The sequence below is a fragment of the Taudactylus pleione genome, unplaced genomic scaffold, assembly GCF_031769625.1.
Source record: "Taudactylus pleione unplaced genomic scaffold, aTauple2 ptg000127l, whole genome shotgun sequence".
NCBI lineage: Eukaryota > Metazoa > Chordata > Amphibia > Anura > Myobatrachidae > Taudactylus > Taudactylus pleione.
Genome location: NW_028284529.1, coordinates 20,143,515 through 20,169,145, shown reverse-complemented (window position 1 = coordinate 20,169,145; position 25,631 = coordinate 20,143,515).

The following is a 25,631-nucleotide window of genomic DNA, read 5'->3' as shown; positions in this document are numbered from 1 at the left end:
ATACAGAGGGGGAAGACAGGGAGGAGGGAGCATGTAGTAGCAAGTTAGGATGAGAGCTGGAAAGCACTGATGAAGTAGTGGGTCTTGAGAGCCCGTTTGAAGGATTGTAGAGAGGTGGAGAGTCTGATGGGCAGAGGGAGAGAGTTCCAGAGGTGGGGAGTGGCATGGGCAAAGTCTTGGAGGTGGGAGAGGGAGGAAGTAATCAGTTGGCATGAGAGGCGGTGTGCATTTGTTGAACGAAGAGGGCGGACAGGAAAGTGAAGGGAGATGAGGTCAGAGATGTAAATGGGAGAGGAGTGTGTGAGGGCTTTGTAAGTGAGTGTGAGAACCTTGAATTGGGCTCTGAAGGGGAAGGGGAGCCAGTGGAGGGCTTGTAGGAGAGGGGAGGCAGATGTAGAGCATTTGGAGAGAAATATAAGCCATGCAGCAGCATTAAGGATAGACTGGAGAGGAGAAAGATGGGATTTGGGGAGGCCAGATAGGAGAAGGTTACAGTAATCCAATCTAGAGATGACCAGTGAGTGTATTAAGGTCTTAGTAGAATCCTGTGTGAGAAAGGGTCTGATCCTGGAAATATTTTTAAGATGGAAATGACAGGACTGTGAGAGGTTCTGGATATGTGGTTTAAAGGAGAGGGAGGAGTCCAGGATAACTCCAAGACAGCACACTTTGGGGCTAGAGGAGATAGTTGTGCCATCAATTGATAAAAAATAGTGGGAGGTGAGGTTATATGGGAGGGTGGGAAGATGATCATCATCTCAGTCTTAGACATATTAAGTTTAAGAAATTGCTGGGACATCCATGAAGATATAGCAGAAAGGCAGTTGGTATTACAAGTGAGGGAGAGATGTCAGGGGAGGAAAGGTAGATCTGAGTGTCATCAGCATAGAGATGATAATGGAGGTCAAAAGAGCTGATGAGTTCACCTAGAGAGGATGTATAGAGGGAGAAAAGGAGTGGCCCAAGAACAGAACCTTGGGGAACACCTACTGAGAGAGGATGTGGGGGGGAAGATAGGCCATGAGAGGAGACAGAGAAGGATCGATCAGAAAGGTAGGAGGATAGCCAGGAGAGGACAGTGTCACATAGACCAAGGGAGTGAAGGATTTGCAGCAGGAGAGGGTGGTCCACAGTGTCAAAAGCAGCAGAAAGGTCAAGGAGCATGAGTAGAAAGTAGTGGCCTTTGGATTTGGCAGCAAGGAGGTCGTTGCTGACTTTAATGAGTTCAGTTTCTGTGGAGTGGAGAGAACAGAAGCCAGGCTGAAAAGGGTCAAGGAGGGAGTGGGAGGAAAGAAAGCTGGTAAGGCGGTTGTAAACAATACGCTGAAGGAATTTGGATGCAAAAGGGAGGAGAGAGATGGGTCGGTAGTTGGCGAGAGTGTTAGGATCAAGAGTAGGTTTTTTAAGAATGAGGGAGACAAGGGCATGTTTGAATGCTGAAGGGACAGTGCCAGATGAGAGGGAGAGATTGAGGAGTTGGGCAAGATGGGAACAGGCACAGGGAGAGAGGTAGCGGAGGAGACGTGAAGGGATAGGATCAAGGTGGAAGGTGGAAGGGGGGGAGGAGTGGATAAGGGCCATGACTTCCTCTCCAGATACAGGGGAGAAGGATGTTAGTGTAGATAAAATGGAAGGGGATGGATGACCCGGGAAAGGAGGAGGTGTAGTGCTGGGGGACTGGTGGGATATGATATCCTGACATATGGAGTCAATTTTAGATGTGAAGTAGGAAGCAAAGTCAAGGGCAGAGAGCAAGGAGGGAAGGCAAGGAGGGGGTGGGCAGAGGAGGGAGTTCTGGGTGGTGAAGAGATACTGCGGATTTGAGGACTTGGAGGAGATGAGGTGCTTGAAGTATGACTGTTTAGAGAGAGAAAGGGCAGCACTGTAGGATGAGAGCATAAATTTGAAATGGAGAATATCTGCCTTAGAGCGTGACCTTCTCCACTGTCGCTCGGCGGTTCGGGAACACTTTTGCAGATATCTGGTGCATTTTGGAATGCCAGGGTTGAAGTGTGGATCTGCAAAGGTGAGTAGTGATTGCTGGAACAACAGGGTCCAGAGCACAAGTAAGGGAGGTATTGTATAGGGAAGCAGCTTGTTCAGAGCAGGAGAGAGAGAGCAAAGGAGAGAGAAGCGAGTCAAGTAGGGAAGAAAAGGATACGGTGTGATAGCCTAAATGTTATGCCTAATGATAGTGGCCTTGGGAGGTAGAGGGGGGAAGGGGAGAGGGATAGGTTAAAAGAGAGAAGGTGATGGTCAGAGAGGGGGAATGGGGAATTGGAATAATCAGAAATATCACCTGATGCCTTGTAGCCAATCAACGCTGAAGGGCGTGGCCAATTGCGTATTCATGGCAATCGGAAAAGACATATGTGTTCTCACCAAGCTTTCATTCCAACAACCAGAACTTATGTTCTAGTAGTGCAATGCACAAAGAAACAGTACATACAGACAAAAATAGAGTTATAATACTAATGTAATATTAATGTAATATACTGTAAACAGTGCTGAAAAACTTTTTAAAGAAATAATGCCACTGTTAAAAGAACACTCCTGGAGTCATAAAAAAATACTGTACAAATGGGGTGAAGTGCCAGTTTGATATCCTAAAACTAGTGTGTCCAAAATGTATCACCTTGCACATATCAATATACAATAACATGACAATACACAATACACATACTGTATGTACATAACACATAACATATAACACTTAAATGAGGGCACAAAAACTTTTTGGGAATCCGGACCTGATTGGTGGGCTATTCTTTGCCTACATTACTAAGCACCTGGACCATCTATTGGAAGATTCATTAAAGAAAAGTATCTTCAGCAATTTTTAATAATGGGTATGGAAGAAAATCAATTTATACAATAGACTCATATTCCTCATATTCTTTTTTGGGGGTTGAGGGACAGGCTCATCTGCCATCTAGTGGTGCCTCATCCTCAACAACTTTTTTTTAAGGAGGAGAGGGGAGCAATTAACAAGTCCTATGAAAAGATTCCCCAGATCACATACGAGGCAGGGTGATCATTTTAAGAAAGGGCAAGAAATGCCAGTAACTACTGCAGTAATTAATATTTTCAAACACATGCTACTGTATCTCCAGGTGAACATTCTCTATTGAACATGCATTTGAGTTTTGTTCCTACATATTCCCATGATAAATTTGAGACCGTAATTGACCATTACAGACTGGGTTCTGGGTTGTAAATTAAGACTGAGGAATTATTTTGGTGATGATGGTTTTTGTAATGATGCTAATTCCAAGTAAATTTTGAAAAAGCCTGGTACATTTGATCAGGAGGTAGTCAGTATCCCAGTAGATGGGATGTGCATGATCAAAGAAATGGATCTGAATTCCCAACAGCAATTGGGATCTTGGCTACAGTATCCTGACCGCCGGCATCCTGAAGGTAAGTATTAGGGATTAGGGTTAGTGGTTAGGGTTAAGAACTATCGGGAGGGATAGGGTTAGGCACTAAGGAGGATGTTTAGGTTTAGGGAGCGAGGAGGGGGAGGTTAGGTTTAGGCACATAGGGGGGTGTTAGGTTCAGCCACCAGGGAGGGTGGGTTAGAGGTAGGGGTAAAGGGTTAGCATTAGTGTTAGGGTACTAACGGTGTTGGGATTCTGACTGTCATGGAATGCCACTGTTGGTAATCTGACCACTGGCATCCTGACCAATACCCAACCCATTTGATCTACCTTTAGCTAATTACAATATTAAGACATATTTGAGGTTATTACATGATAATTTACAGGTACGTCACCATATGCAGACCAAGTATTACAATTTGAATCCTTTGCATAGGTCAGTGATTAAGACATTGAAAGAGCACAATTCCATTGTGATCTGCCCTGCCGATAAGGATGGGGCAGTGGTCATTATGGACTATGGTGATTATGATGCTCACATTCAATCACAGCTTAGTGACATTGACACATATAGGAGAGTTGCGAACAATCCCCTGTACCAGATTAAAGTGTCGGTTGATCTGCTCATTGAACAGGCCACTGTGGTGAGATGGATTGACACTAGCCAATATCTTAAAGGTGAAATCTCCCACATATCCCATATTGTACACAATACCAAAGATGCACAGAAGGATGAATAGACCCCCTGGATGACCCATCATTTCTTCCAGGGGATCTGTCCTACAGCTGATTGCACAATTTGTGAACCAACTATTAAAGCCTGTAGTCACAATAATTAACTTAACTTTATGATACTTCTCACTTTATGGAGAACATTGGTTCCTTGATCGATGTACCTACAGATGTCATGTTTGCCATGATATTCATTAGCTGATATGCCTGGTGTCACCCAGACATTTACTATTTCCATTTCCATTTAATTTATATGCTTATTTCATTTAAAGCCTCTGGGGTAAAGGAACATAGTAGTATCCATTTAAATAAATTGAGTTTTTAACCTTTTTTATTATGAATAAACTGAAGGTGGGTTATAAGATGTATGTACAGCAAACCTTTTTTTCCTCTACTAAAGGATTTATTTATAAATCACATTGGTGGTTCTCTCCTCAGGTGCTAGGATCACCAGACTGCTGGGTGAGGTCACTTTGGAGCAGGTCATATAAAACTGCTCATGTGTGGAAGCAGTCCTCCCTCAAGTCAATGCCTGCCATCTTCAATAAATGCCCCTGGCAATTGTTGATGGTAATTGTAAAGCAGACCTGGAGGGGGAAATGCAGTCTCTTGAACTGAAAGGGGTACTCTAATGGTATAAGTGGTATGTGTGGTATGAATTTTGTTCCGCAATTATATATATATATATATATATATATATATATATATATACTAGCTGGAGTACCCGGCGTTGCCCAGGATTTTAAGCATGTTTGTTTATGCATCAAACCTCTCCTTGGGCAGGCCTCACGAAAAGTGTGACAAACATCCCGATCCACACACCTAAGGTCTATGGAGGAAGTAAGGACCTGTAATGATGTAAAGCAAACTTCAGAGATAGAAGCATTCAAAATGTGTTGGATGTACAGTGTAAACATGGCCAAGAGCTTCTGTTGCTCTGATACCAGGATGACTGTGTACTTCCTGCTTACTGGATCGCACTATGAAATGCACAGCAACTACTTCCAGTTCCTTGTGCAGCTGTTTCCGGCAATCAGGGTCTCCACGGTGTATAAGATTAATCCAATCGGTTTTACCCTTCAGGGGATGCCAAAGGAATGAACTCGAAGTAGCCTCTTTGCATCCATAGTGCGGCCCAGCAACCAAGGAGGTAGACAAAAAAATTTGGTCACCACTGTTGACACCATCTAGTTGTGTAAGCTGATGCATGAGCAAGTATAAATAAAAATGTATTTTTGCATCCCAGTATAGTTGCCGTCTTTATAGGCCTGACTGTAAATCAGATGTATCTGTCCTCATGGATGCAGATATACATTTTTACCATATTCAGACTCATAATAAGCCTGGCTTAATATCAATAGTGGTTCCTCAGTGCAGACTTGCTGACTGTGTCGGCAGTGTGGGGGTGCCAGCAGTATCCTCAGTTCAGGTTTGCTGACTGTGTTGGCAGTGCAAGGGTGTCCTCAATACAGGGTGCCGGCGGTGTCGGCAGAGCAGGGGTTGCCAGCGGTGTCCTCAGTGCATGTGTGCTGACAGTGTCGGCAGTGCAGGGGTGCTGGTGGTGTCCTCAGTGTGGGAGTGAATGCAGTGTCAGCAGTATGGGGGTCACTAAGGGTGTCCTGAGTATGTGGAGCAGCATTGCAGGGGTGCTAGCAGTGTTGGCAGCGGTGGTGTCAGCAGCGGAGGATGCTGCCAGTGGAGGTGCCTGCGGAGTCGGCAGCGGGGGGTGTCGGAGGTGTCAGGCAGTGAGGGGTGGTGGGTGCCATCTTCTTTTGCTTCCTGTGTGCATATTAAATGGGATTAATGCTGATTGGCAGACGGCTCTCTCAGCCAATCAGCGTTAAACCCACTCAATACAAAACCTTGTGATTTTTTGCCTCGGGTGAGGGATCTGGGGCAGGCAGGGAGATCCAAGCTTGGCTCGGATCACCCCGGATCCCTGAAACTCAGATGGGTTCGGTTCTCTGAGAACCGAACCTGCTCATCCCTAATAAATTTATACAGCATTTAAAAAGGTACTGTAAACTCCATGCAAGAGCCATAGTAAATGAAGTTCAGAGACTTAGATTATATGCTACAGAATAAAATTCCATAATTCCTTAGTATGTAGCAAAGTGCATGTTATAAAATCAAATTATGAAATGAAACAAAAATAAAATTTTTATATTTTTATTATTGACCTTGCAGATGGCCCAAGAAGAATGGTGTCCAAATCTACATCTAACAATAAACCAAACAGGACAATGCTTTTAATCTTCTTTGGTATTTTAGGTGTAGAACCATGAGAGATCTTGGCTGGTAAACTGTAGGGTTAAATCCTTTGGTAATTCCGTACCTGACCTGTAGAGGGCAAATGCTATGCAGAAATAGTGTTTATTAATCATTTAAAAATTAACAGTAATTAATCCCGATTTCAAACTTTTTTAGTTGCCTCTGCCGTATTTTAATATGCTCGTATGTAAAAATTCATGATCTTGGCTTGTAAACTGTGGATTTGTATAGAAATACAGTAGGACAGATGGACAAATTTTAATTTTAATATAGTAGATATATATATATATATATATATATATATATATATCTTTTTTGGTAGCATCTTACCAATTCTGCTATGTAAAATTGTAAAAATCAGGCTTCCTGTAAGTACCGTATGCTAGTTTTTCAATGTACATTAGTAACACTAATCCTAAAGTATCAATTCTCAATGATCACTTAAGGAATGAAAGAGTAAATATGCATTAGTGGAATCCTATCCTGACATTTTTTTTATCATGGCAGAGAAAACTATTAGTATTCTGAAGAAAAGACTGATTTGAATAGTGTTTTACTAATTGGTATTATATGTGAACTTTTTATATTGGCTTTGATGTAACAGAATGCTATAGACCTCACTTAAAATACGATGAAAGGAAGGTTAGGATTACAAAACTAAAATCTCTCAAGGCCACGTTCTTGCATCAAAGACTTCATCTGAAAATAATTTACTTGGTTCTAATAATTCCCTGCCCTACGGGAATACATTTCATGCACCCCAAAGGCAAGTGCAGAGCTGATGACTTCACAATTGCATGTACTTAGATATGATTCAATTATAAAGAAGTATTAATTACCTTTTGTTTTCTGTTATCATTAGTGATATATCTTACATAACATTTTTTGTAATATTATATACATAGAAGGTTAGCTTTTAAATGCTCAGCATGCTTCCAAATATATAAGGAGAAGGAAAGAATTGAATTCAAAGTGCAATATCATTCAAATAAAATCATGCAAAAATGTTGCCTTTAGAATAGATTTTAATTTTGAATGGTATTAGCTATTACATTTTTTCTAATTTTCAGTTGCCAAACATAGGGGCTTATGTAATAGGTTGCAAGCTGCAGGCACTGCAGCTACTCCTGCGAGTCTTCTCGTATTTTTAAAACAGCAATCATTTTAAAAGCAAAACCAAGCTGGTTTTGCCTTTCAAAAAATTTCCGTTTTAAAAATACGGAAAGACTTGCAGGAGTTCCGGCCGTGCCTGCAGCTCGCAACCTATTAGATAAGCCGATAATCTCAAAAGTGTTTTGTTAGCCAAATATCACACACTGATTTTTGAAGATTTTGTATGCAATGAATTCACAAACATCAAGAATATATGGCTTAATGGTGCACAGAGGAGTATAGAAAGCATATACACTATGAGGGAAAAAATAAAACAATTATAAATAATGAAAATAAACTATAAAATAAATTATTTAAGAAAAATGAATAACATATGTGGTTTATAAGGAAGATGTGTAAAAACAAATGATCGAGGGTAAGTCTTCTTCTTACATAAAAGTATATAGTCCAACTATATAATGTATATTCCTGTTTCATAGAAAATAGCAAAATCAGATAAAAACTTTTAGGGGAATAATAAAAATAAAAATGAAAACGCAAAGGATAAATGGAAAAAAGGAAAACCTGGTGCGCGCACCTATTTAAATGATGACTTAATGAAAAAAATCCTTCTTAATACAAGGCTTGCACCCTGCTTGGTTATTCAGCTGTTGGGCACTTGTTTGAGTCCCCGCAGTTTGCAGTGTCTATTAGTGTAGTGTTCCCCCACTTGCTGGTGCTGTGATCCCACTCCGTGATGTTAAGCCTCTTACCTCTTCCAGGCGCCTGTTCCCAGTGTCATCCGGGTTTTGTCTGTGGCCTGAGTTGGAGTGTCCTGCACATAGCGCCCAGCTCCCAGGACTCCCATACCATCATAGGCAGCATTAGCTACATCTTCCTAGAATTCACACTTTACCAGTCATCATGATCTTCTCCTCACTGTGGGCAATGCTTTGCTTATGGGGTAAATACTGGCTGCTTTGGCATGTAGCCCACAAATGCAGGACAGCTTTATTCTTACACTGCAATTAGATGTCAGTTTGGGAGGGGTGTCCAAACTGACATCTAATTGCAGTGTAAGAATAAAGCAGCCAGTATTTACCCCATATGCAAAACATTTTATTTAATTTTTTCCCTCATAGTGTATATCCTTTCTATATTTCTCTGTGCACCATTAAGCCATATATTCTTGATATTTTCACTTTGGAGGCACAGGAGAGACCATCATCAAGATAATGAGCACAGTAGACCACATAATACTTTATACTTTGAATTCACAAACATGTTGTCAGATCTGAGAGGGAGAATGAGATCTTCTCTACCATATGGGCTTGCTATGGGAACATCAAAAGAAATATACTATATGAAGTAGACACATACGTTTAAAAGTATAGATGTGTGCCAGACCATTTTTGCTGGTTTTGGTCCTAATTAGGCTGCGGTTTTGGTTTTGCCGAACCGCCGGTATTGGTTTTGGATTTTTTTCCAAAAATTTTGTAAAAAAAGCTAAAATTACAGAAGTTTAGCCTTTTTTTATTCTTAGAGTATTATTAACCTCAATAACATTACTGTTCACTAATTTCCAGTCAATTTTGACCACATCACAGCTCACAATATTGTTTTCAATATTCAATTTTATGACTGGGTGAGAGCTGTTATATTTGCTTCCCCTTCCAAAGGATTATTTCACAGTCAGTTGTTTTTTTTAAATAGTAGTCTTCAAGGTCTTCCCTTCTGGGGTGAAGATCCATCCCCAGCAGCAGCAGGCCTAGCACTGAAAGATTCTTCTGAGGAATCCTGTATAGGGAAGGAGTCACCTATCCTTAACAAATTGGATGCAGCACTACCTCCAATCATTAATGTGGATATTGAGGATGAAGGTGTTAGTGGTAGAAATTGCAGGTGCTGGGATCTAGTTGAACTTGATAGAAGTGAGCTAGCTGATGCTGGACTGCTTGTTGTTATTTTTTTAGCACCAGTTTCTGATGTTGTCAAAATCTTTTCATGAGTTCGCTGCAAATGACGTAACAGGGAGGAGGTTCCAAGCTGGTTAACATCCCTACCTCTACTTATCGTGGTTTCACAAATGCTACAGATAACTTGACAATTGTTGTCAGGATTTGGGTAAAAATAATTCCACACATAAGAAGTGCATTTGTTGGTCCTATGTCCAGGCATGACAATGGCCTTCCTCTTATCATGGCCAAGAGCGGTTTTCACTGATGCCTGACTTACACAAACAACATCCTTATCCTCAACATCCTTGTTAGCACTGGTGTCAACTCCACAAATAGCCCCCTCATCCTCTTGCACTTCCTTGGTGGCGTCCTCAATTTCTATGTCATCAACTAAATTTGTGATGCTTTTGCCCACATTTGCAGAAGGAGCAGAAATAGTGGAAGGCAACTTCTCTGCGATTACAACAGTATCATAAAGGTCAGGCTCACACATTGCACTCATAAGCACACTTAGGGTTAAATTTACTAAAGGTTGATTTGGCATTTTTAGTGATTTCACATGTGATTTGCATGCAATTTGCATGCATTTTTGCTTTTGAGTATTTACTACAGCCAAAATTGAATGGTAATTCGCACCCCAAACCGAATTTCACAACAAATCTTATTTACTATTAGTCGATTTCAATTCACACACCTAAACAACCTTCAAATCGCCGTTCAAATCACCAAATGAATAGACCTGCTTCATGCTTGCAATTTCAGCATGAGCAGTTTGAGTTAACACAGATACATGCAGACATCAGTGAGATGCCTGCATGTATCTGACTGTTAAAAGTCAACAAATAGTTAAATGTTAAAAAAAAATGACGTGATGTCCCCCCCCCCCCCAAAACATAACCAGCCACGGACTTTGGAAAGCCAGTCCTGGTTGACTAAGTACAGGGGAAAAAATTGCGTAGGGTTCCCTTGTACTTAGTACAACCAGCACTGGGCTATGGGAACCAGTCCTGGTTCTGGAATTAAAAGGAAAAAATTGTGCAGGGTCTTCCTGTAATTCACAGAACCAGCCCTGGACCCTTCTAGCAGGGCACTGATGCAACAGCCAGGGGATCCTTATCACCGGGCCCCCCATCCACAGCATCAGCCCTAACTGCTAGTCAGCCCAGGCCAGGGAATCCCAATAAAGGGTGCCCCCTCTCCAGGACACCCCTCACCTAGGCTGATAGCCCAGGGCTATCCCTACCACCCTTGGTCAATGGGTGGCGGGTTGATTGTGTAAATGTAGTGTAAAAATAGAAGAAACAAAACATTAGTAAATGTGGTAAAAAAAACGGGTTTTCAATATTTGATTTGAGTCGGTTTGAGGTGAGCTAAATGGCACATCAAATCGACCTTAAGTAAATTTACCCCCTAGACTCTCCTCAGGGATTTGTGACATTTTTGTTTCTGAGCGCACATTTTGTTCTATTGCCTTAGTGGTTTTCATTATTTGTTGTATCTCTTCTACACTCTGAGTGATAAGGTCTTGCATTGTCATGAGAGGCAGAGGAAGATGCCTCACTGACACTTGCAGAACCACCACTCATAAATTAAGGTCAAGGCCTCGGTCTTTTCTTTCAACTGCATGTGGTGAATGGCATGCTGTCAATTTTATATTTATCTGCACCATACTTTCCCTTTATTAGATGTGTTTTTTTCTTTAGCACTGTATATTATTTTTTTTATTTTAGATGCCCTGACTTAGAACCTCTATGCCCTTGAGCATTGGCTTTAGTAGATTACACTGAAGGACTAGCGTCATCATCATTACTGGTGGTAGCAGCTTCAGCAAAAGTAGATGTTTGCTTGTCTTCTATAAACGGAACATTATCCATTTTTCAATTTGAAGATCACTGCGTGGCTTATATATGCACGTGAGTAAAACAAAGTGAACAAACCAGTACAAATAGTATATAATACAATTTTTTTTTTATGGCGCAGCTTTATTTCTGCGTGGACTGGAGCACAGGTCTTATATATGCACATGAGCAAAACAAAGAGCACAAAACAGTACAAAAAATATATATAATACAATTATTTTTTTAAGATGGTGCAGCTGTATCACTGCGTGTACTGGAGCCACTAGACTTATACATGCACGTGAGCAAAGCACACAAAACAGGACAAACAAAATAATTATTTATTTTTTTGATGGCGCAGCTGTATTCCTTTATGTATGTGAGCAAAACAAAGTGCACATAACAGTACAAACAATGCAATATTTTATGGCACAGCTGATTTCCTGTGTGGACTGGAGCCACAGGGCTTAAATATGCACGTGAGCAAAACAAAATGCACAAAACAGTACAAACAATACAATTATTTTTTATGGTGCAGTTGTATTCCTACGTGGACAGGAGCCACAGGTCTTAAATATGCATGTGAGAAAAAACAAATCACACAAAATAGTACAAACAATACTGTTATTTTTTATGGTGCAGCTGTATTCCTGCGTGGACTGGAGCCACAGGGATTATATATGCATGTGAGCAAAACAAAGAGCACCAAACAGTACAAACAATACAAATATATATATTTTTTCCATTTAAGTTTTTGATTTATTCAAACTATGTGGAATCACAGGGCTTATATATGCACATGAATGTCTTACTGATTGCGTCTGGATACAGCACAGCCAATACAGCAGAGTACAGCACAGCATACAGCAGCTTACACCCCCTATACACATTGACTAAGCAGCACAGCCACTTGTAATTTATGAGTGTGGACACAGCCTATACAGCAGAGTACAGCACAGCATACAGCAGTGTGCACCCCCTGTACAAGACACAATGATGAAGCAGCACAGCCACTTGTGACTTGGGAGTCTGGACACAGTCTATACAGCGTATAGAGTAAAGCTCAGCAGCATGCACCCCCCTATATACACATTAACTAACTAGCAAAGCCTATACAGCAGAGTACAGCACAGCAACGTGCACCCCCCTATATTATCTAACAGCACAGTCTATTCAGCAGAGTTAAACACAGCATACAGCAGTGCGCTTAAAAGGAGAGTCCTGTCCACAGCGTCTTATATATAATCCAAAACCCACGAGAATTTGACACCACGAGGATGATGTTTTGCCTCAAAGGGAAAATCCAAGCCACCACTTGGATCTACTTGGATTCCAATTCAGGCAGGTTCAATTTTCAAGGAATCTGAACTGCTCATCTCTATGATGTCCCCATAGCAAATTTTGTAAGGGCCCCTATGTACCACCTAATGGTGAAAAAGTATATAACACCCCCCTAAATTCTGGGCCCCATAGCAGCTGCACCCATGGTAGTTATGCCTATTTGTTTAAAAATTTCTAAACATCCAGTACTTTAGCCTTTGACACAGTTTAATATAGTTTACTGTGCAATCCATAGCCATAAGCAAAATCTAATAAACAAATGATTACATTTAGCAAATGAAGGACTTATAAGACTAAATAATCAACAAAAAAAACACAGAAGATATGTTGGACATGCAAATTTTAAATAAAATCTATTAATATGTGCTGGTTATGCTCAATGACATTTCAAAATGATCCAAAACATTGAGAATGATTTTCCCTGCAAAGCCTAAAAAGGTTCATATTTGTAGCATACTCCATCTTAATTAAAATATAATTAAAAAAATACCTACAAATTGTATTTATCTTTTTTATTTATTTATTTTTTAACCATAATTTTTATTCAAGGAAAAGGAGAATACAATGACATTCACAACAAATTGTGAAATACATTAGAACATCATTACAATTGAAGTCATATCCATATCATATAAGACAACATAAACATTCACCTTACATTTTCGGATAAATTTTTTTTTTTAAACAAATAAAATAAAATAAACCAGAACAACACTAAAACAAAACAAACAAAAAACCCCCATAAGAAAACAAAAATAGAGGGGGGGGCAACATATACTAATATCATATAAGAACTCATCCTATGTAAATAGTACCACCGCAGCATTTCTAAAATGTCATATTTGGACAGACAAGCCATCAAATCCTAGAGATAGTAGTAGTTGAATAATTAAACCATGGGTCCCATATCTTATTAAATTTATCTGACTGATCCCTAAGAGCAAATGTGATTTTCTCCATATTAGCAATAAACCAAATCTTGGAGTACACTAAGGCCCTGATTCAGACCCACTCGCGAGCGGCTGTCCGCTCGCAAGTGGGTCGATGTTCTGCACTGAGCATGCGCACGACGGAGGGAGCTCCGTCGTGCGCATGCGCCAGACGCGACGAGCGAAGGACTTTCCTTTGCTCGTTGTGTCTGATCAAAGGGGGCATGCTGTCGATGTTGATTGACAGCACTCCCCCTTTGGTGGGCGTGTCAGGGGCGTGCCTCCCTGATGGGGGCGTTCCTAAGGGAACGCCTCCCATCTGAAGCCGGCCTACTGACATCACTAGTGATGTCAGTGGGAGTGATTTTGGCTCTGATAAAGCCAAAATCACTCCGGGCCTTGCGGTTGAAAACCTCAACCGCAGGCTCCGGCTCGCAGCTTCGATTGTCGCGATGGTCAAGACCATTGCGGCCATCAAACTGCACGGTCGTATAGGCTGTGGGTGGTGACCCACAGCTATACGAGCATCCAGGAGGACGCTCCATAGTTATGGAGGCCGGCCCTCATTCAGAGCGTGCACTCTGCTCAGAGCGTACGGCTCTGAATGAGGGCCTAAGTGTAATGCAGGGGTGCATAGTTGTTTCCATGACTTGGCCAAAGTACACCTTGCAGCATGTGATATTTGGAGAACTAGATTATTTGAGGGGGAATTCAGCCCAGATATAGGTAGCCCCAATAGGGCAGTCCATGGGCTTAAAGGAATCCAGATGTGAAGTACATTGGCCCTCATTCAGAGCCGCTCATTAGCGGCAGTACGCTCGTTCCGAGCGATGTTTGCACATCTGCGCATGCGTACGGTTTTTAGTACGCATGCGCGAACCAGTCAGTGCGGCCAAAAATCGTTTGTACGCTATATAGCGAGTGCCTGCTATTTTGAGTGACAGAATGAGGCGTATGTGGGTGGTAACAGGGGAAGGTGCTTGAAAATGGGGAGTGGAGATCCGAACGCAGGCGTGCTTAAAGGTCAAAACGGGCGTTTTATGGGTGTGCATAATTAATACAGCAGCGTCATTGACCACGTCACTGGGTTATTTTATAGCCAGAACTGCTCGCAAATTTGTGGTAGCAAACACCAACCACAAGAATAGCGAGCAGTTCATACGCTGGTCGATGTACTCGATTAATCTAATAAATAGCGGACATGACGTATGGTGCGAGTGGCCAGGGGGCGTTTTTATCAAATAAACGAGCGTATGTTTTGCTCGCTCGTTCAGACTTAGAGGTGTGAACAGACTGCAATGTGCGAACGGATCATTTGAATAGCCACCCCTTGTTTTTGAACGAACGACCGCAAATAGCGAACGGCTCTGAATCAGGCCCATTGTTCAATAAGGATTTTATCTCATTCCAGAAATTAGTGATTTTGGGACACGTCCGCCAGATATGTATAAAATCACCTCATTGACTGCAATTCTGCCAGCACAATGGGGAAGAGGATGGAAAAATCCTACACAATCTAGTGGGAACCAAGTACCATCTCGTATAGATTTTATAAGAATTTTCTTTTATCAGAGTGGAAATGGAAGATTTTGCTACATTACTTCTGATGATTTCCCATGATTCCTCACTAGGAGGAGGACCCAGATCAGCCTCCCACGCCACTTCATGGGAAAGTATATTTGCAGAAACTGAGGAGCAGAGTAAGCGATATAAAATGGAAATAATACCCTGTCTCGTAGGTGTATAATAACAAAGCCTCTCAAAAGGCGTAAATGGTCTACAAATAGAATCTTTAGGGAGAGAGTTAAGAAATGACCTAATTTGAAAGTATTCATAGAGAATTGGGCAAGAAATTTTATATTTTTGTACCAAATCCTCCAATGAATACCAAGTAGTACCCTGTATAAAATCATACAGAAATCTAGGACATGATGGTAATTTAAACCATGAATGTGACCGATTGGTATATAATCCAGGAAGAAAATCCGGGTTGTCCCAAATGGGAGTCAAGGGGAAAGGATAGGATGAAAGATTAAATCGCCTAGTGCATAAAAGTCATATAGAATGGGTCAATTTAGTAGTCAGACCAAGCCCCGGAGCACTCCCCCTAGGGACAGATGGAGTGAGGATGGAGGACAGAGAATACAATAAGGATTCAGCAGTTTCAATTTGTACCCACGGTAGATTAATTGTAGGTGTAAACCAGGTGAGTGCTTGGCCTAAATGGGTAGTGTAATAATACTTTCGCACATCAGGAAGTCCACGTCCACCATCTATGGGACTTCTATTAAGAGTAGAGAGTTTAACTCTAGGTGGCTTACCTAGCCAAATAAATTTAATGATTGCTCCTTGCACCCGACTCAAAACCTCATTAGGAATTCTTACTGGTATAGTCTGCATAAAATAAAGAATTCTGGGCAGCACATTCATTTTAACTGCAGACATCCTGCCAAACCAAGAGATTATCTGGCCCCTCCAAGTTTTAAAATCTGATTCCACATTAGCAAAAAGAGATGGGAAATTTTCCTTATATAAAGAACTACAGGAACTAGTGATATGGATCCCAAGGTATTTTATCTTTTTGGAATGCCAAGCGAATTGAAAATTATGTTCTAGTAAATTACAGGTATCTGGGGAGATATGTAATGGGAGGGCCTCCGATTTAGAATAGTTAATCCGATATCCAGCAATAGTAGAATAAGAGGATAGAGTTTGAAAAAGGATAGGGACAGAGGTGTGAGGGGAAGAAAGTGTAAGTAAAAGCAAAGCGTGACAATTTATATTCCCTCTCACCAACTTGAATCCCTTTAATATAAGGGGAAGACCGTATTAAAGAAGCAAGAGGTTCTATAGTTAAAGCAAAGATTAAAGGGGAAAGGGGACAGCCCTGCCTGGTGCCATTACTAATTCCAAAGAGATCAGAGTCTCTTCCATTCACTCGAACTCTTGCCATAGGGTTGCAATACAAAATTCCTATACCTCTCAGAAGATTCCCTCCCAGACCAAAACTCCGAAGAGTAGCAAACATAAAAGGCCATAAGATTTTATCAAATGCCCTCTCAGCATCTAATGAAAGAAGCAGAGAAGGCATCTTTCTTTTATTTATAATATGGATAAGATCAACTGTTCTCCTTGTGTTATCCCGGGCCTGTCGACACGGGACGAAACCCACCTGATCAGGGTGGACAAGCTGTGGTAGTAACTCACTAAGCCTAGTTGCAAAGATTTTGGAGAACAGCTTAATATCATTATTAAGAAGGGATATAGGCCTATAACTTGAGCATACATTAGGATCCTTCCCTGGTTTGTGTATAACAACTATTCTAGCCTCCAAAGTACTAGGAGATAGAGTCTCACCCTTAAGAAACCCATTAAAAAGTCTGCACAAATGTGGTAATAGGATATGTTTACATTTCTTATAGTACAGTAGGGAGAAGCCGTCTGGACCAGGGGCTTTACCAGATTTTTGAGATTTTAACGTCTCTTCCAACTCTTCTAATGAATATCTGAGCTTAATTGAGCGGCCTTAGAATTACTTAATCTAGGGAGATGACACTTTGCCAGAAAAGAATCGATATCTCTGTCTAAAGAGGGAGAAGGAACAGAATTGTGGTTAGAGTTATGCAAATTTTGATAAAAGGATTCAAATTTGTTCACTATCCTCCCAGGGTCATGCATTAGATCACCCATTCTAGTTTTGATCGACAAAATATTTTTAGATGAGACTTTAGCTCATAATTTTCGAGCCAGTAGCTTATTGGCTTTATCCCCATTTTCATAATACCTCTGATTTAAACGACGGAGACAGTGAGCCTGATTCAGAGCCGCTCGTAAGCGGCCACTCGTTCGCTCTGAGCAATGTTTGCACAACTGCGCATGCATATGGGTTGTAATACGCATGCGCGAACCAGTCATTGCGGTTGGAAATCGTGTGCTCGCAAAATTGCGAATGCATGCTAATTTGAGTGACAGAATGAGGCGTTTGTGGGTGGTAACAGGGGAAGGTGCTTGAAAACGGGAGTGGAGATCCAAATGCAGGCGTGCCAAATGGTCAAAACGGGCGTTTTAAGGGTGTGCATAATTAACAAAGCAGCGTCAACGACCATGTCACTTGGTTGTTTCTTAGCCTGAACTGTTCGCATGATTGCGGTAGGAAAATCCAACCACAAGCACTGCGAGCAGTTCAGATGCCTTTCGATGTACTCGATTAATCAAATAAATAGCGGACACTACGTATGATGCGAGCGGCCAGGGGGCGTTTTTTCCAAAATAGTAAGCGCATGTTTCGTTCGCTCGTTCAGACATAGAGGCGTCCACAGACCGCAAAGAGCAAGCGCTTAACTTAAATAGCCAGCCCCTTTTTCAGAATGAGCGGCCGCAAATATTGTCCGGCTCTGAATCAGGCCCAGAGTTCTGTTTTATGGGATAGCAACACAGTTCTCCTCTAACTTTAATAAGCTGATCTAAATCAGATTGAATAAGAGAAGATTTATGTTTTAATTCTAGTTGGTGTAGCTGTGTAGTTAAATCCAAAATGGCTTGGGTATGATTTTGTTTAATTCTAGAAGCCATTTGAATAAAATGACCACGTAGAACTGCTTTGTGGGCTTCTCACAAAGTCATATCACTGATATCAAGGGTCTGATTTATGGAAAAGTAATCCTTGAGTAAGTGGGAAATCTGTGTTATAACGTCATTATTTTGTAAAAGAGAGTCATTTAGGCACCAGGAAGGAGGTAGCGAAATAGGAGAAAGACAAGCCAAATTGTATTTATATTGACAACTTCTTAAAGATATATACTTTTAAGCAGGAATTTATGTCCAAAAGTTCACTTTAATAAAGTTGACATGCAAATTAATTAGTTGTTTTATTCAAATTAATTAGTTTTTTTTAATCCTATAATAAATTTAAAACAGATGTAAATACATGACATAATGCACATGGAAATGAAACCTGTGACAATTGCAGGCGTGAATGCAGGATTTCTAGAGGTGATATCCAAATTGTGGAGAGCAGTAGCGATCCAATGTAAGGAACATTCCTAGCAAAAACTAGCCATCCTCCAACCGTTCAACATTCTCTCTTGTAAGTCACGTGCAATGCTTTATAATTTCTGCGATTCACCCTTCATGCTGTCCTGGATTGCAAAGCAATTTATTATGTGACATACCTCCCAAATGTCACCATGAAAGGGGCAGTATCCTGGCAGTGCAGAACAGTGTGACTAAGTCATAAATCCATATCCTGTATTACATCAACTAACTTCCCTCTCCCATAAAACATTTATTCATAACCCATTGTCATTTCCCACCCATCCTTTACTTTTCCACTCTCCCCAAACACCCACCCTCCTACAGTTCATGCACTTGCAATTTATTTACCATTACTCTACTCAAATATAGCACAGTCTATAGAATACTACAGATATTATTACATTTGTGTCTTCATATAGTGTATACAATAGTGTATTAACACAAAATACTATAGATAGATTATCCCTAGTGTACCTTTTGTGTCATACCCCTGAGCCCTCCCTTTTCTTCTTTTGCTATGAGGTCCACTCTAGCCATCTCTTCTACCCCATCCATCTCCATGTCTCAGCCATCTACTGTCCTGCTGGCCCTGCTTCACAATTTCTTGATAACTTTGCCACCCGGTTTCCGACTACCTCTTTTTTGACCTTCCCTCCATCATCCTAGGTGACTTTAACATCACACATACCTCCCCACTGACCATGTGTCCGCCAAACTTCTTGCCCTTTCCTCCTCATTTGGCCTTTCCCAATGGACCTCCTCCCCATCTACAACCTCAGCTACTCCCTCAACCTCATCTTCTCCCACCTTTGTGCTCTATCTGACTTCTGCAACTTTCACTTCCTACTCCCACTCATCTCTTCTCCTTCACTCTCTTGCTACCTCCTGCACCCCTCCCCAGGCCTAAATCTACAGTCATCAGATGTAACCTTGATGCTCTTGACCCTGTTACTCTGTCCACCTTGCTTGATACTCTCCCCCCCTTTCCATTTTAGCCTGACCAAACCAAAAGGCATTCTTATACAAATGCACCATCCCCTACTCTCCTCTGCTGCCCCCACCTCCTCAGTCCCTCTTCACCCTACTAAACTCCAACACTGGCTCTCCAAACTTACCAGGTTCCTCCAAAAATGCTCCTGCAGCACCAAACACCACTAGAGAAATTTTCACTCCTGGGTTGATTCCTGAACTTCAAGTTCATTCTAGTCCTACAGCTATGCCCTTACTCTTGCTAAGTAATCATTTTTCAAGTATCTCCTCCCAGTCCTCCAATCCCAGCCACTTCTCTGCCACATGCAACATTCTTCTCGCCATGCCTCCCCTCTTTCCCCCCCATGGACACTAGTTTTACTATTTATTCACTTTTTTGCCATCTACCATGAAATCTACTCCCATTTCTTTTGCTACCCCCACCTCTCCACCCTCCTTTACCCCCAGCCACCACCCACTGTGCTTCTTCTGCCCCACCACAGGGGACAAAGTTCAGTCCCTAATCTTATCCTCTCCTCCCTCCATCTGCCTCCTGATTCCTATTCCCCCACTGCCTGCTCCCATGTGCTCACCTCTTCAATCTTTCCCTCCCCTCTGGCATCTTCTCTTCATCCTTCAAGCTTGCTCTTGTCTCACCAATCCTTAAAACACCAATCATCAACTCCTCCTCTGCCCCATCTCTCTTCTCTCCATTACCTCCAAATTACCTAAGCAGCTTGTCTACAATCTGGCTTTTGCCCCCTCCACTCCACTGAAACTGCCCTGGCCAAAGTCACCAACAATCATCTCTCAGCCAAATACAGGAGAAACTTCTCCCTGCTCATCCTCCTAGACCTCTCTCCTGCCTTTGAAACAGTGGATCGCCCTCTATAGCTGTGCACCCAATGGGACCCCATTTATGGGGAGCGATCCCCAATCAGCTCAGGGCTGACCAGTTTGGCTCTGGTTGCCATTATGGAAAAGGGACCTCACGCTGTGTCCTCCTGCTATAGCATCAGCCTCCCAGCTGATTCAGCCTGGTTATTGGAAAATAGGGTGGATTACATGCTGTTTTCTACTCTATTTTCCAATAACAGCCTACAGTATGCTTAGATGCCTGTGGCTGTTTATGGATTTTGGGGATTTCTGTTTTTAACCATTTCTACAGATCTTTAGCAAACAATGCCTACACATATGGTAGTGATCTGAGCAGGGGTACAGTTTTCTACAGGGAAGTTTCTCCATACGAGGGGGCAGCATTGGATCTTAATATTAGGTTTGCTCTAAATTGTTTTTTTTATATGAAAAATTACTGAACATTGCTAGCTCAGTGTCTGTCTTTACTAAGCTAATCTTTCTACCCCCTATTATGGAGTGTGCTGACAAGCTATGACTGCACTAAGTATGACCAACACAGTACAACATGAACACTTGCCACTCACTGTGTGCAAGAGGGTGTCATGAGGTAAAGGCAAGCTTTGCAAAGGAGAAAGGGCTCTTGCAGAGAAAAAAAAATCAGTGACAGTTTAAAAAAATGTTTCATATAGAAAGGCGACAGAAATGTAAGGGAGATATAACTGATACCTGCTACAGTACTATATGACTATGGAGCTGTATTCTGTAGCAAAGTGCAATTGGAGTGTGAGGGGAAGCCCTTGCCTAAATGTGTGCCTGACATTTGTCAGGGAGGTATCACCAATTGGATTATGCCTTTATCAGCTCTGTGACATAGGGAAAAGATGCAACTGCATTCAGTAATACTCTGCACAGTCTTTAGAAGTCTGCTGTATTGTAGCTAATGGTAACTGATGTAAATAATAGTATCTCTAGGATGCAGTTGTACAGAATGAATGGCCAATGAATATGAATATAAAAGCATACAAGGATTGTGTATAGCAGATAACAGAACATTACCATCTCTTTCAATGAACCATGTTTATGACATTCCTCCTTATTTACATAATTACAATAACCTTTTTTATGTATGGAAGTTACACAGGTGTATTAAAAAAATATGTATATTAAAACATAGCTCACAATGAAAGTTGTCATCAAATGATTTTACCTTTTTGTCTATGTTGATTTGTAGCCTCTCTATACAAACTCCCTTGCCATTGTTACATATAAATCAGTTTTGTAAATATATATATATATATATATATATATATATATATATTAGGGGTGTGCACCGGCCACTTTTCGTGTTTTGTGTTTTGGTTTTGGATCTGGATCTTTCTTCGTGTTTTGGATCTGGATTGGTTTTGCCAAAACCACCCTTCCGTGTTTTGGGTTCTGGGTTTTGTGTTTTGGATCTGTATTTTTTTGAAAAAAAGCATAAAAACAGCTAAAATCACAGAATTTGTGGGTTTTTCTGCTCCTCTGCTATTATTAACCTCAATAACCTTAATTTCCACTCATTTCCAGTCTATTCTGAACACCTCACACCTCACAATAGTGTTTTTATGTCCAAAAGGTTGCACCGAGGTAGCTGGATGACTATGCTAAGAGATACGAGTGGGCGGCACAAACACGTGGTCCATCTAGGAGTGGCACTGCAGTGGCAGACAAAATGGCAGTTTGAAAAACTAGGCCCCAAACTATACATAATGCAAAGAAAAAAAAGAGGTGCAAGATGGAATTGTCCTTTGGCCCTCCCACCCACCCTTATGTTGTATAAACAGGACATGCACACTTTAACAAACCAAACATTTCAGCGCCAGGGTCTGCCACACGACTGTGGCTGAAATGATTGGTTCGTTTGGGCCCCCACAAAACAAGCTGGCAATTAATCTGTCCCTGCACAAACTGGCTCTACGGAGGCAAGATGTCGTCCTCATCCTCCTCATCCACCGATTCCTCACCCTTTTCAGTGTTGTGTACATCCTCATCCTCACAGAGTATTAATTTGTCCCCACTGGAATCCACAACCACAGGTCCCTCTGTACGTTCTGGAGGCTGGTCTCCCTGGAAGAGTTGATAATTCATTTTATGAACATCATCTTCTCCACATTTTGTGGAAGCAACCTCCTATGCCTTTCGCTGACAAGGTTCCCGGCTGCACTAAACACTCTTTCGGAGTACACACAGGAGGGGGGCAACTCAGGTAGAATAGAGCCAGTTTGTACAGGGACCTCCAAATTGCTTCTTTTTCCTGCCAGTACAGGTACGGACTGTCTGACATGCCTACTTGGATGCTGTCACCGATGTAATCCTTTAACAGACTGACGCACGCTTGTTGCTGCTGCTTTGAGGATGCAAGTGCGGCTACAGCCAACACAATTCACAAATACAGAAAAAAAGAAGAATATTTTAATTGTTTGTGGAGCACACTTTGAGAGTTACACCACCCTTTAACAGACAGACGCACGCTTGTCGCTGCTGCTTTGAGGATGCAAGTGCGGCTACAGCCCACACAATTCACAAAGACAGAAAAAAAAAGAACAATATTTTTATTGTTTGTGTAGCACACTTTGAGGGTGTCACCACCCTTTAACAGACAGACGCACGCTTGTCGCTGCTGCTTTGATGACAGTATCATATGCAGTGACAGTAGACTTGTCAGAAATTGTTGGCACGTCCTTCAGTCCGGACCAGATGTCCAAACCAGCCCTTGACTTATGACACAGGCGCACGCTTGGCACTGCTACTATGTTGATGCACGTGCGGCTACATCGCACACAAGTCACAAACACATTAAAAAAATAGTTTTTTATTTTTTGGAGCACTTTGAGGGTTACACCACCCTTTAACAGACAGACGCACGCTTGTCGCTGCTGCTTTGAGGATGCAAGTGCGGCTACAGCCCACACAATTCACAAAGACAGAAAAAAGAAGAATATTTTTATTGTTTGTGTAGCACACTTTGAGGGTGTCACCACCCTTTAACAGACAGATGCACGCTTGTCGCTGCAGCTTTGAGGATGCAAGTGCAGCTACAGCCCACACAATTCACAAAGACAGAAAAAAGAAGAATATTTTTATTGTTTGTGTAGCACACTTTGAGGGTGTCACCACCCTTTAACAGACAGACGCACGCTTGTCGCTGCTGCTTTAAAGATGCAGGTGCGGCTACAGCCCACACAATTCACAAAGACAGAAAAAAAGAACAATATTTTTATTGTTTGTGTAGCACACTTTGAGGGTGTCACCACCCTTTAACAGACAGACGCACGCTTGTCGCTGCTGCTTTAAAGATGCAGGTGCGGCTACAGCCCACACATTTCACAAAGACAGAAAAAAAAAGAACAATATTTTTATTGTTTGTGTAGCACACTTTGAGGGTGTCACCACCCTTTAACAGACAGATGCACGCTTGTCGCTGCTGCTTTGAGGATGCAGGTGCGGCTACAGCCCACATATTTCACAAAGACAGAAAAAAAAAGAAGAATATTTTTATTGTTTGTGGAGCGCACTTTGAGGGTTACACCACCCTTTAACAGACAGACGCACGCTTGTTGCTGGTGCTTTGAGGATGCAAGTGCGGCTACAGCCCACACAATTCACAAAGACAGAAAAAAAAGAACAATATTTTTATTGTTTGTGTAGCACACTTTGAGGGTGTCACCACCCTTTAACAGACAGACGCACGCTTGTCGCTGCTGCTTTGATGACAGTATCATATGCAGTGACAGTAGACTTGTCAGAAATTGTTGGCACGTCCTTCAGTCCGGACCAGATGTCCAAACCAGCCCTTGACTTATGACACAGGCGCACGCTTGGCACTGCTACTATGTTGATGCACGTGCGGCTACATCGCACACAAGTCACAAACACATTAAAAAAATAGTTTTTTATTTTTTGGAGCACTTTGAGGGTTACACCACCCTTTAACAGACAGACGCACGCTTGTCGCTGCTGCTTTGAGGATGCAAGTGCGGCTACAGCCCACACAATTCACAAAGACAGAAAAAAGAAGAATATTTTTATTGTTTGTGTAGCACACTTTGAGGGTGTCACCACCCTTTAACAGACAGATGCACGCTTGTCGCTGCAGCTTTGAGGATGCAAGTGCAGCTACAGCCCACACAATTCACAAAGACAGAAAAAAGAAGAATATTTTTATTGTTTGTGTAGCACACTTTGAGGGTGTCACCACCCTTTAACAGACAGACGCACGCTTGTCGCTGCTGCTTTAAAGATGCAGGTGCGGCTACAGCCCACACAATTCACAAAGACAGAAAAAAAGAACAATATTTTTATTGTTTGTGTAGCACACTTTGAGGGTGTCACCACCCTTTAACAGACAGACGCACGCTTGTCGCTGCTGCTTTAAAGATGCAGGTGCGGCTACAGCCCACACATTTCACAAAGACAGAAAAAAAAAGAACAATATTTTTATTGTTTGTGTAGCACACTTTGAGGGTGTCACCACCCTTTAACAGACAGATGCACGCTTGTCGCTGCTGCTTTGAGGATGCAGGTGCGGCTACAGCCCACATATTTCACAAAGACAGAAAAAAAAAGAAGAATATTTTTATTGTTTGTGGAGCGCACTTTGAGGGTTACACCACCCTTTAACAGACAGATGCACGCTTGTTGCTGGTGCTTTGAGGATGCAAGTGCGGCTACAGCCCACACAATTCACAAAGACAGAAAAAAGAAGAAGAATATTTTTATTGTTTGTGGAGCGCACTCTGAGGGTTACACCATTTTTTAACAGGCAGACGCATGCTTGTCGCTGCTGCTTTGAGGATGCAGGTGGAATCTAGACGGGATTTGGAACCGGGGACACACTACCTCCATCAATTGTCTAAATCCCACTGCACTAATGGCGGATACCGGATGCACGTCTAACACCAACATAGCAGTCAAGGCCTCAGTTATACGTTTTGCTTCAGGATGACTGCTGTCGTACTTCATCCTCATCGCTAGGGACTGTTGGAGGGTCAATTGTTTAGTAAAAGTAGTGATGTTCCTACTTCCTCTCTGGGATGATGAACAACTCCCAGCAGCAGCAACAGCACTAGGAGGAAGTGGTTCTTGATCTTTCCCTATTTTATTTTTATCGGAGAAAGATTGGTCCTCCATTTATGTTATATTGATATATACGTGCGGCTAAAGCGCACACAAACACAGAAAATATTTTTT